Below are 12,702 nucleotides of genomic sequence, written 5' to 3'. Positions count from 1 at the left end.
CGTATAGCTTACTCCTATTCTCCCATAATTTCGAAGTTTGCTCACGCTTGCCTATCGTTTATGTAAGAGAGAATGCTCGTTAGCTTGTATTCGTTCCGGTGTAAACCCGGATTAAGAATAATGTAAAGAAAGTTTATGGCCACGATAATGGTTCGGCTTTAGCGCGCAGGGGCGCCTGTTTGATCTGGAGCGTTCAGCCCCGAGTTAGCGGCTGGGGCAGAGAACAGGGTCAGGGGGCAACCCTTCCTCCATTCTTCCCCTCCTCACCCCATTATTTAGAACATGTGGCACATGCGGAGTGATTCTACGTAGTGTTTTGCTACTGCGGTGCTGCATGCGCACCACAACTTGTAAGTTCATTCTTCTTTCTTCTTCTTTTTCTGATCTTATTCCATGTCTTCACGGGGTCGGTACGTTACTCTGTTAAATGTATGGTACGTTACTATCACATACGCGAACATACTACTGTACCAATGGGCCAATGAAAACCTCGGAACTCCATGTAGCTGTGAAAACTCGTAATTGCGGTAACTAGTAACTTCACAATCAAAGAGAGATTTAAAAGTGCAAGAGTTTCTCTAGTCTGTCAATTATTAGGCTGTTTCTATTCAGTTATACATGTACCATCTTTCTGTATCACTTCACATCGCCGCGCGGGATTAGCCGAGCGGTCTAGGCGCTGCAGTCATAGACTATGTGGCTGATCCCGGCGGAGGTTCGAGTCCTCCTTCGGGCATGGGTGTATGTGTTTGTCCTTAGGATAATTTAGATTAAGTAGTGTGTAAGCTTAGGGACTGATGACCTTAGCAGTTAAGATTTCACACACATTAAAAAAAACCTTCACATTATTTTTTTAAGACACAGTTTTTGTTTCACCCGCAAGTTTTTACAAAACCGAGCTACGTGGTTTTCATTACCAACAATCGATGTGTATCTATACACTATTATATATGTTATTATTATGTGTGTGCTGCCTTTTCTTTTAGGCATGTCCGAAAGAACAGACATCACACACACAACAGAAATATTGAAACACAGACGGCATTTCATGGTATCTTCATTGTGACTGCACCTTGGATCCGACATCTCTCACGAGATGCTGCAAGCAGTGAGGAAAATTCAAAGGGGGCGCTACGCAAGTAATACGCGACGACTGGGGAATCTGGGTCGGAATGTATGCGTGCTCGCATAATCAACGCGTTTAAGACAACCGCTCGCATAGACCGGGTGCGGCACAAATTTTCACTTATCGCCAATGAATTATTTTCGTAATTGAAATTTGTGGGTAGTTCTAAGGGACCAAACTACTGAGGTCATCGGTCCCTAAGCTTACACACTTGGTAATCTAACGTACGCTAAGGACAACACACACATCCATGGCCGAGGGAGGCCTCTAACCTCAGACAGGGGCAGCCGCGCGAACCGTGACAAGACGCCTAGACCGCACGGCTACCCTGCGCGGCAATAATTTTCGTGTCCTCATGCGGGTGGCATCGGTGTCTCTCTTTCATCAAGTTATTCTGCTCTGTCAGTGTTGGTGTGGCCGCTTGCCCTACGTGACACCTCCTACCCGCACTCCCACTCAGATGGGTGGAACTCGCGTGCACTTCTCTGCGTCTAGTGTTATCTCATGGGAAAGTGTGAGAACATTTTGGTGACGTTTGCGAACCGTGCAAATTAGAAGGGACGTGGGTACCAGCCTGGTATTCACCTAATCGGATGTGGAAAACGCCGAAAAACCACATCCAGGCTGCCCAGCTCACCGGTACTCGTCCTTCACCCACCAGGGGGATTCGCGCCTCGAATTTCGTAAATGGCGTGCTAACGCGCACGGCTACCCGGGGTTGGCCGAAACTTATAACTTAGCTGTTATTTTGTAAATAAAACGTAAAATAGTAATGTCACCAATGTCGTCATTACGAAATAGTAATGAAAATAACCTAACGATAACTTCAAAAACATAAGATAAGTTGTGAACAGCCCGAATCACCTCGGTTACTAACGGGCGCTAGAGAGACTTCAAAGTCATGCCGGCAGCGAATAAAGTTGAGTAATGGCGGGCATTGCAGCCAGGTTTGAGATTTGCTCGGCACTCTGTAGAAATGTAAGGAGCGCGTCCATAAGGTAGGCTCCCAACTAGTCCCACAACCAGCAAACCAAGTAGTCCAGTCAACGAAGGAAAGTCAGTGGAAAAAAACGTGCAGTCGCTAATTTTTGTAGAGTGGAAGGGGGTGGGGCGTGAAATGAAAAACATACTAAATGTTCGGTGGGATGTGAGCATCAAGTAGGGTTGTCGAGGAGGAGGGAAGAGTTTAAAGGTCTTTTTTTATTTTTCTTGACAGTCTTTGAAACCGCGGGCTCTAGCGACAAAAATCAACTACATAAATTTCCTACAAAAAAGGCCCTATTCATTTTTTTCTATAACTAATAGTTTCCGCGTCGTAGCATATGGAAAAAGCACTCCGTCGTCAGGCCACGAGTGGCCTACCGGGATCATCCGACCGCCGTGTCATCCTCATGGAGGATGAGGATAGGAGGGGCATGGGGTCAGCACACCGCTCTCCCAGTCGTTATGATGGTATTCTTGACCGAAGTCGCTACTATTCGGTCAGGTAGCTCCTCAACTGGCGTCACGAGGCTGAGTGCAACCCGAAAAATGGCAACAGCGCATGGCGACCTAGACGGTCACCCATCCAAGTGCTGACCACGCCCGACAGCGCGTAACTTCGGTTATCTCACGGGAACCGGTGTATCCACTGCGGCAAGGCCGTTGCCTGTATGGAAAAAGACGCACTTTATTTAAAAAAAATGTTGTAATGATATAAAATTAGGTCATGCACGTCCCTCCTTTACTGGTACGCACGACGAAATGCGAAAAGGCAACTCGCGATTCTCTCTTCGAGACTACGCCACAAAGGCAACTGCAGGGCGTTTTACAAAGCTTGCCTTATGAATCACTGGCTATGCGGTTTGCAGACATGCCCCGAGGTGTTTATTTTCCACAAAGTGCGTTAACACCACATGAAATACAGATACGAATTACAACTAATACTAACGCAAGAAACGTATGTGGACAGAATCCATGTAAACCCCTGCACACTGTTCTACAGTGCTAGAAGGGAACTTATTCTTTGTCATCCTGTACTGCAGCTGTAGCGTTCTTCCGAGAAAGACGACTTCGTCCACTACGAGTGTTGGTCGCTTGTCAGTTTACAGTGAGTCTGTAAATCCCCTGCATTCCCTGTCCGGATCTATCATAGGAACAGACAAAATAACTTCACTGAGCTCGTGTCCATATAGTGGAGTTATTTTCAGTTTTAATAAAGCGTGTATTCATTTGCATTTGTTTAATGATCTATTTTGTGAAAAATTTCAGCAGCTGGACCTGTCAATAGTCTACCACAATGAACAGCCTGACCTAAGTACAGCTCGTTGCCAATATGTATTTGACAATGTCCATTTGAGTGTTTCCAAAATCAATGACTGGAATAGTTTTGGCGGCTTTAGGGAATCAAATTCATCTCCCGGAACTTCCGATGTTCAAACCCAGACAAGCAGTGCATTACAGTAAATTACTGTTCTAGACTTGAACATAATCAGTCCTATTCCATCAGACGCTTTGACACCACCTTGCAAAATGTACTGCGGGCGTGTGGAAGGTGCACTCTGCTGTGTGCCGGTTCGAGACTCGAACACTGTTTTAATCTGCCAGGAACTTTCATACACTCCTGGAAATGGAAAAAAGAACACATTGACACCGGTGTGTCAGACCCACCATACTTGCCCCTGACACTGCGAGAGGGCTGTACAAGCAATGATCACACGCACGGCACAGCGGACACACCAGGAACCGCGGTGTTGGCCGTCGAATGGCGCTAGCTGCGCAGCATTTGTGCACCGCCGCCGTCAATGTCAGCCAGTTTGCCGTGGCATACGGAGCTCCATCGCAGTCTTTAACACTGGTAGCATGCCGCGACAGCGTGGACGTGAACCGTATGTGCAGTTGACGGACTTTGAGCGAGGGCGTAGAGTGGGTATGCGGGAGGCCGGGTGGACGTACCGCCGAATTGCTCAACACGTGGGGCGTGAGGTCTCCACAGTACATCGATGTTGTCGCCAGTGGTCGGCGGAAGGTGCACGTGCCCGTCGACCTGGGACCGGACCGCAGCGACGCACGGATGCACGCCAAGACCGTAGGATCCTACGCAGTGCCGTAGGGGACCGCACCGCCACTTCCCAGCAAATTAGGGACACTGTTGCTCCTGGGGTATCGGCGAGGACCATTCGCAACCGTCTCCATGAAGCTGGGCTACGGTCCCGCACACCGTTAGGCCGTCTTCCGCTCACGCCCCAACATCGTGCAGCCCGCCTCCAGTGGTGTCGCGACAGGCGTGAATGGAGGGACGAATGGAGACGTGTCGTCTTCAGCGGTGAGAGTCGCTTCTGCCTTGGTGCCAGTGATGGTCGTATGCGTGTTTGGCGCCGTGCAGGTGAGCGCCACAATCAGGACTGCATACGACCGAGGCACACAGGGCCAACACCCGGCATCATGGTGTGGGGAGCGATCTCCTACACTGGCCGTACACCACTGGTGATCGTCGAGGGGACACTGAATAGTGCACGGTACATCCAAACCGTCATCGAACCCATCGTTCTACCATTCCTAGACCGGCAAGGGAACTTGCTGTTCCAACAGGACAATGCACGTCCGCATGTATCCCGTGCCACCCAACATGCTCTAGAAGGTGTAAGTCAACTACCCTGGCCAGCAAGATCTCCGGATCTGTCCCCCATTGAGCATGTTTCGGACTGGATGAAGCGTCGTCTCACGCGGTCTGCACGTCCAGCACGAACGCTGGTCCAACTGGGGCGCCAGGTGGAAATGGCATGGCAAGCCGTTCCACAGGACTACATCCAGCATCTCTACGATCGTCTCCATGGGAGAATAGCAGCCTGCATTGCTGCGAAAGGTGGATATACACTGTACTAGTGCCGACATTGTGCATGCTCTGTTGCCTGTGTCTATGTGCCTGTGGTTCTGTCAGTGTGATCATGTGATGTATCTGACCCCAGGAATGTGTCAATAAAGTTTCCCATTCCTGGGACAATGAATTCACGGTGTCCTTATTTCAATTTCCAGGAGTGTGTTAGCGCAGACTCCGCTGCAGAACGAAAATTCCGTTCTGGAAACATCCCTCAAGCTGTGGCTTAGCCATATCTCTGCAGTTTCAGGAGTGCTGGTCTTACAAGTTTAGCAGGAGAGCTTTGTCAAATTTGGAAGGTAGGAGATCATGTACTGGCGGAAGTAAAGCAGTGAGGAGGGGTCATGAATCAGTCGGCAGAGCACTTTCCCACTAAAGGCAAAAGTACGAGTTCGATTCTCGGTCCGGTAAACAGTCTTTTTGTCTACCCTTTTTGTGAACAGTGCGGGAGAGAGAACGAGGAGTTGTAAGCTCGCTACTTATTTTACAGACCTATGAAGCAGGGAAGCACAGACAGGAGCACAATCCCGCTTTTAACTTCTACCCATCCGGTTTCGCCGTGTTACACTCCAACATCACACTTTATCCCTAAATATAGTTATCTTGCATTTATATATGGCACACAAATTGAATATTTGTTCTTACTCCATTTCATTTGATAACATATATCATTTTATTTCATTAAGGTACTATTTTTTGTAACTGAGATTTTTTCATTCTCTGCAACGCGTTTCCTTGTGTTTATCAAGTGAAAACGTGCTTCCCTTTAGTTTCGTTTTCTCATGACTGTGGCTGACAGGCTAAAGTCAGTTTTGTTTCCTATCATGTCTAGTATTGACAATAAACCCATATGCAATACTTACTTTGACCACTGTACTTGGAGTTAAAGCGCTACGTCAGTACTAATTACCTGAAATTTGCGGTCCTTGCCCACGCGTTAACTTCAAACTGCGGTCCCCATACGCAGTTTCGGTACAAATGAGGCCTCTACTGTGGCCACAGTGGTAGCATTAACACTAGCGGGAAGTCTGTACCCTTTCAACACAAAGCCGACGCAACCTGCAGTACGATCGAAGAGGAACGGGAAGATGAAATGCGAACCAGAGCAGAGCTAAGCCAGCCGTGACATTTCGCTGCCGGATTTGGAAGGCAGGCGGACCTTTCACTCACCTTTCGCCCTTGGCGTGGCGAAACAAATGCTGCAGAAAAAGCCCCGAACTGCTAACTCGGCGCAATTAATGGTTCGATCCGAAGCTGAAGCCGCCGGCAGCGGGCTGCTGCGTCCGGTGGCGCAAACCTGTTCCCGCGGCGGCAGCGGCCGTCCCTGCAGTAAAAACCGACACAGCCGCCTTGGCCGCCTCACACGACGCAGGGGACGGCAGGCGGGCCGCGCGGCTTGTCAACAAAGGGAACTGCACCCGGTCACTGGCGGCAAAGTTCTTTAAAATCTCAACATCTATTCTCTCCGCCCTTCTAACCGGAAGGCTGGTTAGAAGACCACAGTGCTTCTAAGGGGTGCTGCTATCGGCAGTGGAATGGCGCGGTAAATCGTACTCATCGCCGGTTCTCTAGATCTTTCGGAACTGAGCGCTCTTTTTCCAGCAGATGCGTTGTGTTGTTGTTACGTTCAAAAATCCATGCGCTACCGGTCACACATCAGTATGCGAGGTGGGAGTCCGAGGCAACTAGACTACAGTCGTTCGTGATTCGTGCGGAACGGTTGCGTCGCACCTACAATCATCGAGAAAGGTAATACGCCGTTGTTCATGTAGAATAACTTTAGTCACTAGAGCTAAAGATCACTACTAGAGATCTTATTTGATAAACTAACACTACGGGGTTTCCTCCCTAATTTATACTTATAAAAAGATTTGTATTGTATTGTATGTTAACCGGGGACCTAGAAACGACGGAGAGGCTCCGTCCCCGCCGCAGCCGCAGTGGTCCACAACCCCACGACGACTACCGCAGTCCACTTCACCCCTCCGCCGTCCCACACAGAACCCAGGGTTATTGTGCGGTTCGGCCCCCGGTGGAACCCCGCAGCGAACTTCTCACACGAGACGAGTGTAACCCCTATTTTTGCGTGGTAGAGTAATAGTGGTGTACGCGTACGTGGAGAACTTGTTTGCGCAGCAATCGCCGACATAGTGTAACTGAGGCGGAATAAGGAGAACCAGCCCGCATTCGCCGAGGCAGATGGAAAATCGCCTAAAAACCACCCACAGACTGGCCGGTTCACCGGACCTTACCCCAAATCCGCCGAGCGGATTCGTGCTAAAGACCAGGCGCTCCTTCCCGCCCGGAAAGCCTTGCGTTAGACCGCACGGCCAACCGGGCGGGCCATAAAAAGATTTACTAAATTAACCTTCTGCAAAAAGTAAATTAAACCTCTGTAACACCTGGCGCCAAACAGTGGGCAAAAATGTATTCCCATATAAAAAGAAAAATACAATGTACGTAAATATAATGACAATGTTAATGCTTTTTAGGCATTCCTCTTTTATGTATCACACCTATTAACCTTTTTGGAATGGAATGAACCAGTTTTTTTTGTTAGTCTCTGAGGTAATATTTTGCCATTCCTGTCGTAGACATTGTTTCAGAGCAGTCTTATTTAGTATGTCATGTTTTCTGACCATTCTTTCAAGCATTCTCCAAAGACGTTTAACTGGATTAAGGTCCACTCTCTGTGGTGGATGTGTTGGCGTAAGCTGTTGCCAGCACAGCGGTCGGCACAGACGTAGCAAGAAGATCGATAGTAGGCGCTGGATCAAACGCGCCTATCAGGACAGAGGCCAAAGACAGACTCGTAAGTAATATGCCGCCAACGCCCTCGCGACCACAAGTAATTAGATCGCCACGGCTAACCGGACAGTCTCAGTCACCAGCTCACTGTCTCAGTCACTAGCTCAGTCATTAGCGCACTAACCGGCATCCTAGTTTGGCATTTGTCATTTATTGCTTAGCGGGACTGCACTTCACCAGCAGTGAGGCTAACGTGAACTATTAGTGAAGAGCTTGTACCACAACGCATGGACTCTTATAAAGTTAAGTAGCTTCCTGTTTATGTAACTAAAGAACCCTGTTAATACATGTGTGCAGTTGTGTTGTAGAAAGAGGATACCGGCCACCAAATAACATCCTCTCCCTGGATTCCTATGGTACAAGACTCAACAGTGGCGACGAAGACACAAAAGTGGAAACTTGAGAACACGGGGCGTATGGTACAATAACCACAGACGAACAATTTCCGCTGTATGCTTAGAGCTACTGTCTTGTTGAAACTAGTAATCTGTGCCGAAACTCAAGCTACAATACTACTTTGCAGATTTTCCTTTAGCATATTTAAATAATGAAATCTATACACGTAACTTCAACAAAAACAAGTTGCCCAACACTAGATGTAGCCACACATCCCTATACCGTAATTCCCCCATCACCCTTAGTTATTGTGAGTTGAATGTTTTTGGGATCCAGCTGAGTATCTGGTTGTCTCCACGCCACAGTTCTGCCATCATTTACAAATATGTTAAACTGACTCATCAGTAAACAGTGCCTTGTTCCTGAATTTGTGTTCTTGCTTAAACGCTCTGCAACAAATTCAGGTCTCAATTTCTTGTTCTTCTCGATAATGTACGATTTTCTTCTAGGTATCCTTGCTCCATAACCTGCATTGCTTAAAACATAGCAAATAGCCCTTGGTGTGATTTTCTTCTTGAATTGATCATTAACATGCACACGCAATGCAGACACTGTCAATTTAGGATCTTTTTTACCATCCTTATTAACATATTTCGTTCTTTTTGCGTTTTCTCTTGTCGTCGACCTCTTCTTTCGTTGTTAGTTATTCTTTCTCTAAATCACGATGTTATGGACCGCAATGTTGCCTAGCTCCTTCCAGTAATATCAGCTACTTCTAAATATGATTTTCCATTTTCATATTGGGAGATAACCTTTCCTCTACAGCTGTTTCCTTCCTTTCGCGGTCCATTTAACTACCACACTGCATTCACGGCGTATCAAAACCAGTTTACACGACGTGCAGCTTGCCATGAAGGCGCTCCTTACTGCAGGCGGTTCACTAGTCGCTTTTATGTTTACGTTTCTCGTGGCGTATGAATACTTTTTTGCCCACTATGTGAAGCCAGTTGGTACAAGATTTTTATTGACTTTTTGCAGAAGGCTAATTCAGTCAATCCTTTTATACGCACAGATTAGGAAGGAAACACCATATTATTAGTTTGCCAAGTAATATCTCTGGTTTTGATTTTTAATTCTAACAAATTAAGTTATTCTACATGAGCAACTATGTGTGACTACTTTTTTCCATGGCTGTAGGGCAGCCATATGTCCGGGTTTCCCCAGATTTTTCCCAATTTGGCGGCCTACGGGAGCGTCTGGGGGGAATAGTTTGTGAGGTGAGGTCTACCAGAACATTTGTTTCATTTTTCGTCAGACTTATAGAAATCTCAGATCTGATATACTGATTGTGCAGGATAGTATTTAGTGAGAAAAAGCAACTAACAAAATACTGTATGATGACAAAACTCTTTGTACGCATGCTTTACACAACTTGCTTTAACTCAACTAAAAAAAAGTCGATTCCAATCTTTGTACTGTGTGGATTAATAAAATTATTAAGCAACTGGCTGCATATTTAGAGATGAAGGGGGTGCAACTGAACCATTAAATACGGCATATGTGATAATGCATTCTGCTTTTTTTACGTTTTTTTACAATATTGCAAACATTTGTTACCGATGATACAGACAGCGACGTTTTGTAAAGAAAAAAAATACTTGGGTATAATATTCACACTGTCTTGTGATAAAAGGCCGTAAGACCACTTGAACACGTTGTTTCCATGATAATCCTTACTGTGAACATTGCTTACTGCAACATCTTCCCTTTCATTGGCAAAAATTTCGAAATCAGAATTATCATTACCTACCTCCATGCAGAAGACTTCTTGACACTCCTAAACATCACTTGGATCATTTAGCCACGAATGTATTACAGAATGGTACTCAGTGTAATTTGGACGAACACTGCCACCTATGGGCTTGTCTCCACTCGACATAAAGTAGCGTGTAAGGTGCGTCCCACAGACCTCACGTGCTAATACAAACGCTACAGTTCTCACTCAGTAACAGCTGAAGATAAACCGAAACGTCAACAATGCTCAAGGTCATTAGCGCGTAAGGGGAACGATGCGGGAGACCCGCACCACCGTACTAGGCAAGGTCCTGATGGAGGTGGTCTGCCATTGCCTTCCTCCGAACGTAATAGGGAAGAATGACGATGATGATGAAGATGACACAACACCACCCAGTCATCTCGGAGAGATGAAAATCCCTGACCCCACCGGGAATCGAACCCGGGACCCCGTGCTCAGGAAGGGAGAACGCTACCGCGAGACCACGAGCTGCGGACTTCGTAGTTGTAGCTTTAAAAAATTTCATCCCCTATTTCAACGCCCTTAAAGGTTGGACTTCCAAAAATAAGTAAAGTATTTTTTATTTCTACAGGAGAAGCCAAATAGGAATTTTCAAAAATGCTTTCATAATGAAATGTTTTCATAAAATATTTCATCCCTTAATTCACCTCCACAGGGGTTGAATTTCCAAAAGCAGTGAAGCACGTATTTTTTATTTCAAATCGAAAAGCGAAATGCCTATTTTCGTAGGTGTAGTTTTATAAATGTTTTCGTAGTTCTTTAATAATGATTTATTTTCAAAATAACTTCCACCCACTGTTTTACCCCCGCAGTAGCTGAATTTCTAAAAATTATTAAGCACATATTTTTCTATTTCCTATTGAGAAACCAAACACTAATTTTCGTAGTTCTAGTTTCAAAAGTGTTTTACTAGCGAGATATTTAAAAAAATCATCCCTTTAGACGTGGAATATCGGAAAACGCCTTCTTAAACGACGTCTACAGTAGAAGATGAACATCCTCGCCATATTTTAGGTTTCTGTCCTTAGCTATTTGGGCTGGGCGATGGTGAGTCAGTCAGTCAGGACATTGCCTTTTATATACAGAGATTCACGGCTTCGTTTCTAATGAGCCTGAGCAGATTCCCGTCACACCATCCCTGCCCGGCAAATTCTGAAGCGCCAGAGGAAATCGAATCCTAGTTTTGCATGCCAGTGGGGTTGGGTTGCTTGGGGGAAGAGACCAAACAGCGAGGTCATCGGTCTCATCGGATTAGAGAAGACCGGGAAGGAAGTCGGCCGTGCCCTTTCGAAGGAACCAACCCGGCATTTGCCTGGAGCGATTTAGGGAAATCACGGAAAACCTAAATCAGGATGGCCGGACACGGGATTGAACCGTCGTCCTCCCGAATGCGAGTCCAGTGTGCTAACAACTGCGCCACCTCGCTCGGTCTGCATGCAAGTGTCGTGTGCTTTGGTGCGCTGAGAAAAACATTTGTATGCGTGAATCTGCCTGGTCACTCCGATGTTATGCATGATTCTCCAGATCTCTGCAGGAAACTGCTGGACTAATCCCTTTAAAAAGTCCACGGCCGATTTGTTCCCACAGCCCTTTCTCAAACCCGAGCTAATACTCCTGTCCTAATGACCTCGACGTCGATGGGCCGCTACTCTGTACCTCCATCCCGTCTTACCACGTCAGTAGCCAGGAATGTTCACCACTAGATCACATATGCGGGCGCTACACGAGGGAAACGCGGGTGGACGTCAGATAGTGTTTTGCGGTTCACCACTGACGTGAACGGGAAACCTGAGAGCGTCTGGAAGAGCTGAGTGTGACGACTGTACATACGGTACGTGGAGATGCGCTGGGTGTTGCGCCAGCCGTCTAGAGGCGGTAGGCGCAGACGCTGCTCGATACACAGCACAGATAGGCGGCTGCGCCTCAAGGCACGCCACCCGCAGCAAAATATGCTCCTGCTGCATAGAGGGGCGGGGGAAGCGGGAGGGAGTGGTGGGGGAGATGGCAGGCAGCAGAGCGATGCGACGAGCCGGCGCGGTGCAAGGACGTTGCGCAACGCCTGTCCTCACAAATCATCGCCGCGCTTGCCTACAAAGCGGCGCCACACACGCCGTGTTCACGTTCACTTTAACGTACACGTACAGTGTAACACTCGCCTCTTCTGCCTTTTAATTGTGGCTTGCAGACTAACAACTGTATCACTACCATTCCGTACGGATCACAATAACAAAGTGACTGATAGCCAGTTGTTTGCAGGACAACTACCATAGCAGCAACCGACAAGAGCAGTAAGAAACTTCCTGGCAGATTAAAACTGTGTGTCGGACCGATTCCTGAACTCGGGACCTTTGCCTTTCACGGGCAAGTGCTCTACCATCTGAGCTACCCAAGCTCGACTCTCGCCCCGTCCTCACAGCTTTACATCTGTCAGTACCTCGTCTCCTATATCATACGTATCAGCGCACACTCCGCTGCAGAGTGAAAATCTCATTCTGGAAACAAGAGCAGTATTTGGTCACTCACACCTTCTATCCTGAGCACAGCTGTCATATGGCTCTGCTGCCTCATACTGCTCATATTTTATGAGATACGTTCTTTTGTGCTTTGTTTCCCTACGCGATACGTTTCATTTACGAAATGTGTGAATCAAACTGCGAATATTCTCAAGGCCTAATTGCTATTGAAAAACTACAACATTCCGCTCTCCTAGTTATCCGCAACTGTTTTTTATTCTGATATGTGATATAGCTGTATCATGGC

The 12,702-nt window shown here is 47.0% G+C and overlaps 1 protein-coding gene and 1 pseudogene across 1 annotated transcript in view; both read right to left on the bottom strand.

Annotated features, from left to right (window-relative positions):
* LOC124792094 (kinase D-interacting substrate of 220 kDa) overlaps positions 1-12,702 on the bottom strand; it is a 389,808-nt gene that overhangs the window by 352,967 nt on the left and 24,139 nt on the right. The gene's annotated exons all lie outside the window — the stretch shown is intronic.
* On the bottom strand, positions 2,658-2,775 carry LOC124719020 (annotated as a pseudogene).

The sequence above is a fragment of the Schistocerca piceifrons genome, chromosome 1 (genome assembly GCF_021461385.2).
Source record: "Schistocerca piceifrons isolate TAMUIC-IGC-003096 chromosome 1, iqSchPice1.1, whole genome shotgun sequence".
Lineage (NCBI taxonomy): Eukaryota > Metazoa > Arthropoda > Insecta > Orthoptera > Acrididae > Schistocerca > Schistocerca piceifrons.
The sequence above is the reverse complement of the archived record's forward strand: the minus strand, read 5'-3'. Positions and strand labels throughout refer to the sequence as shown.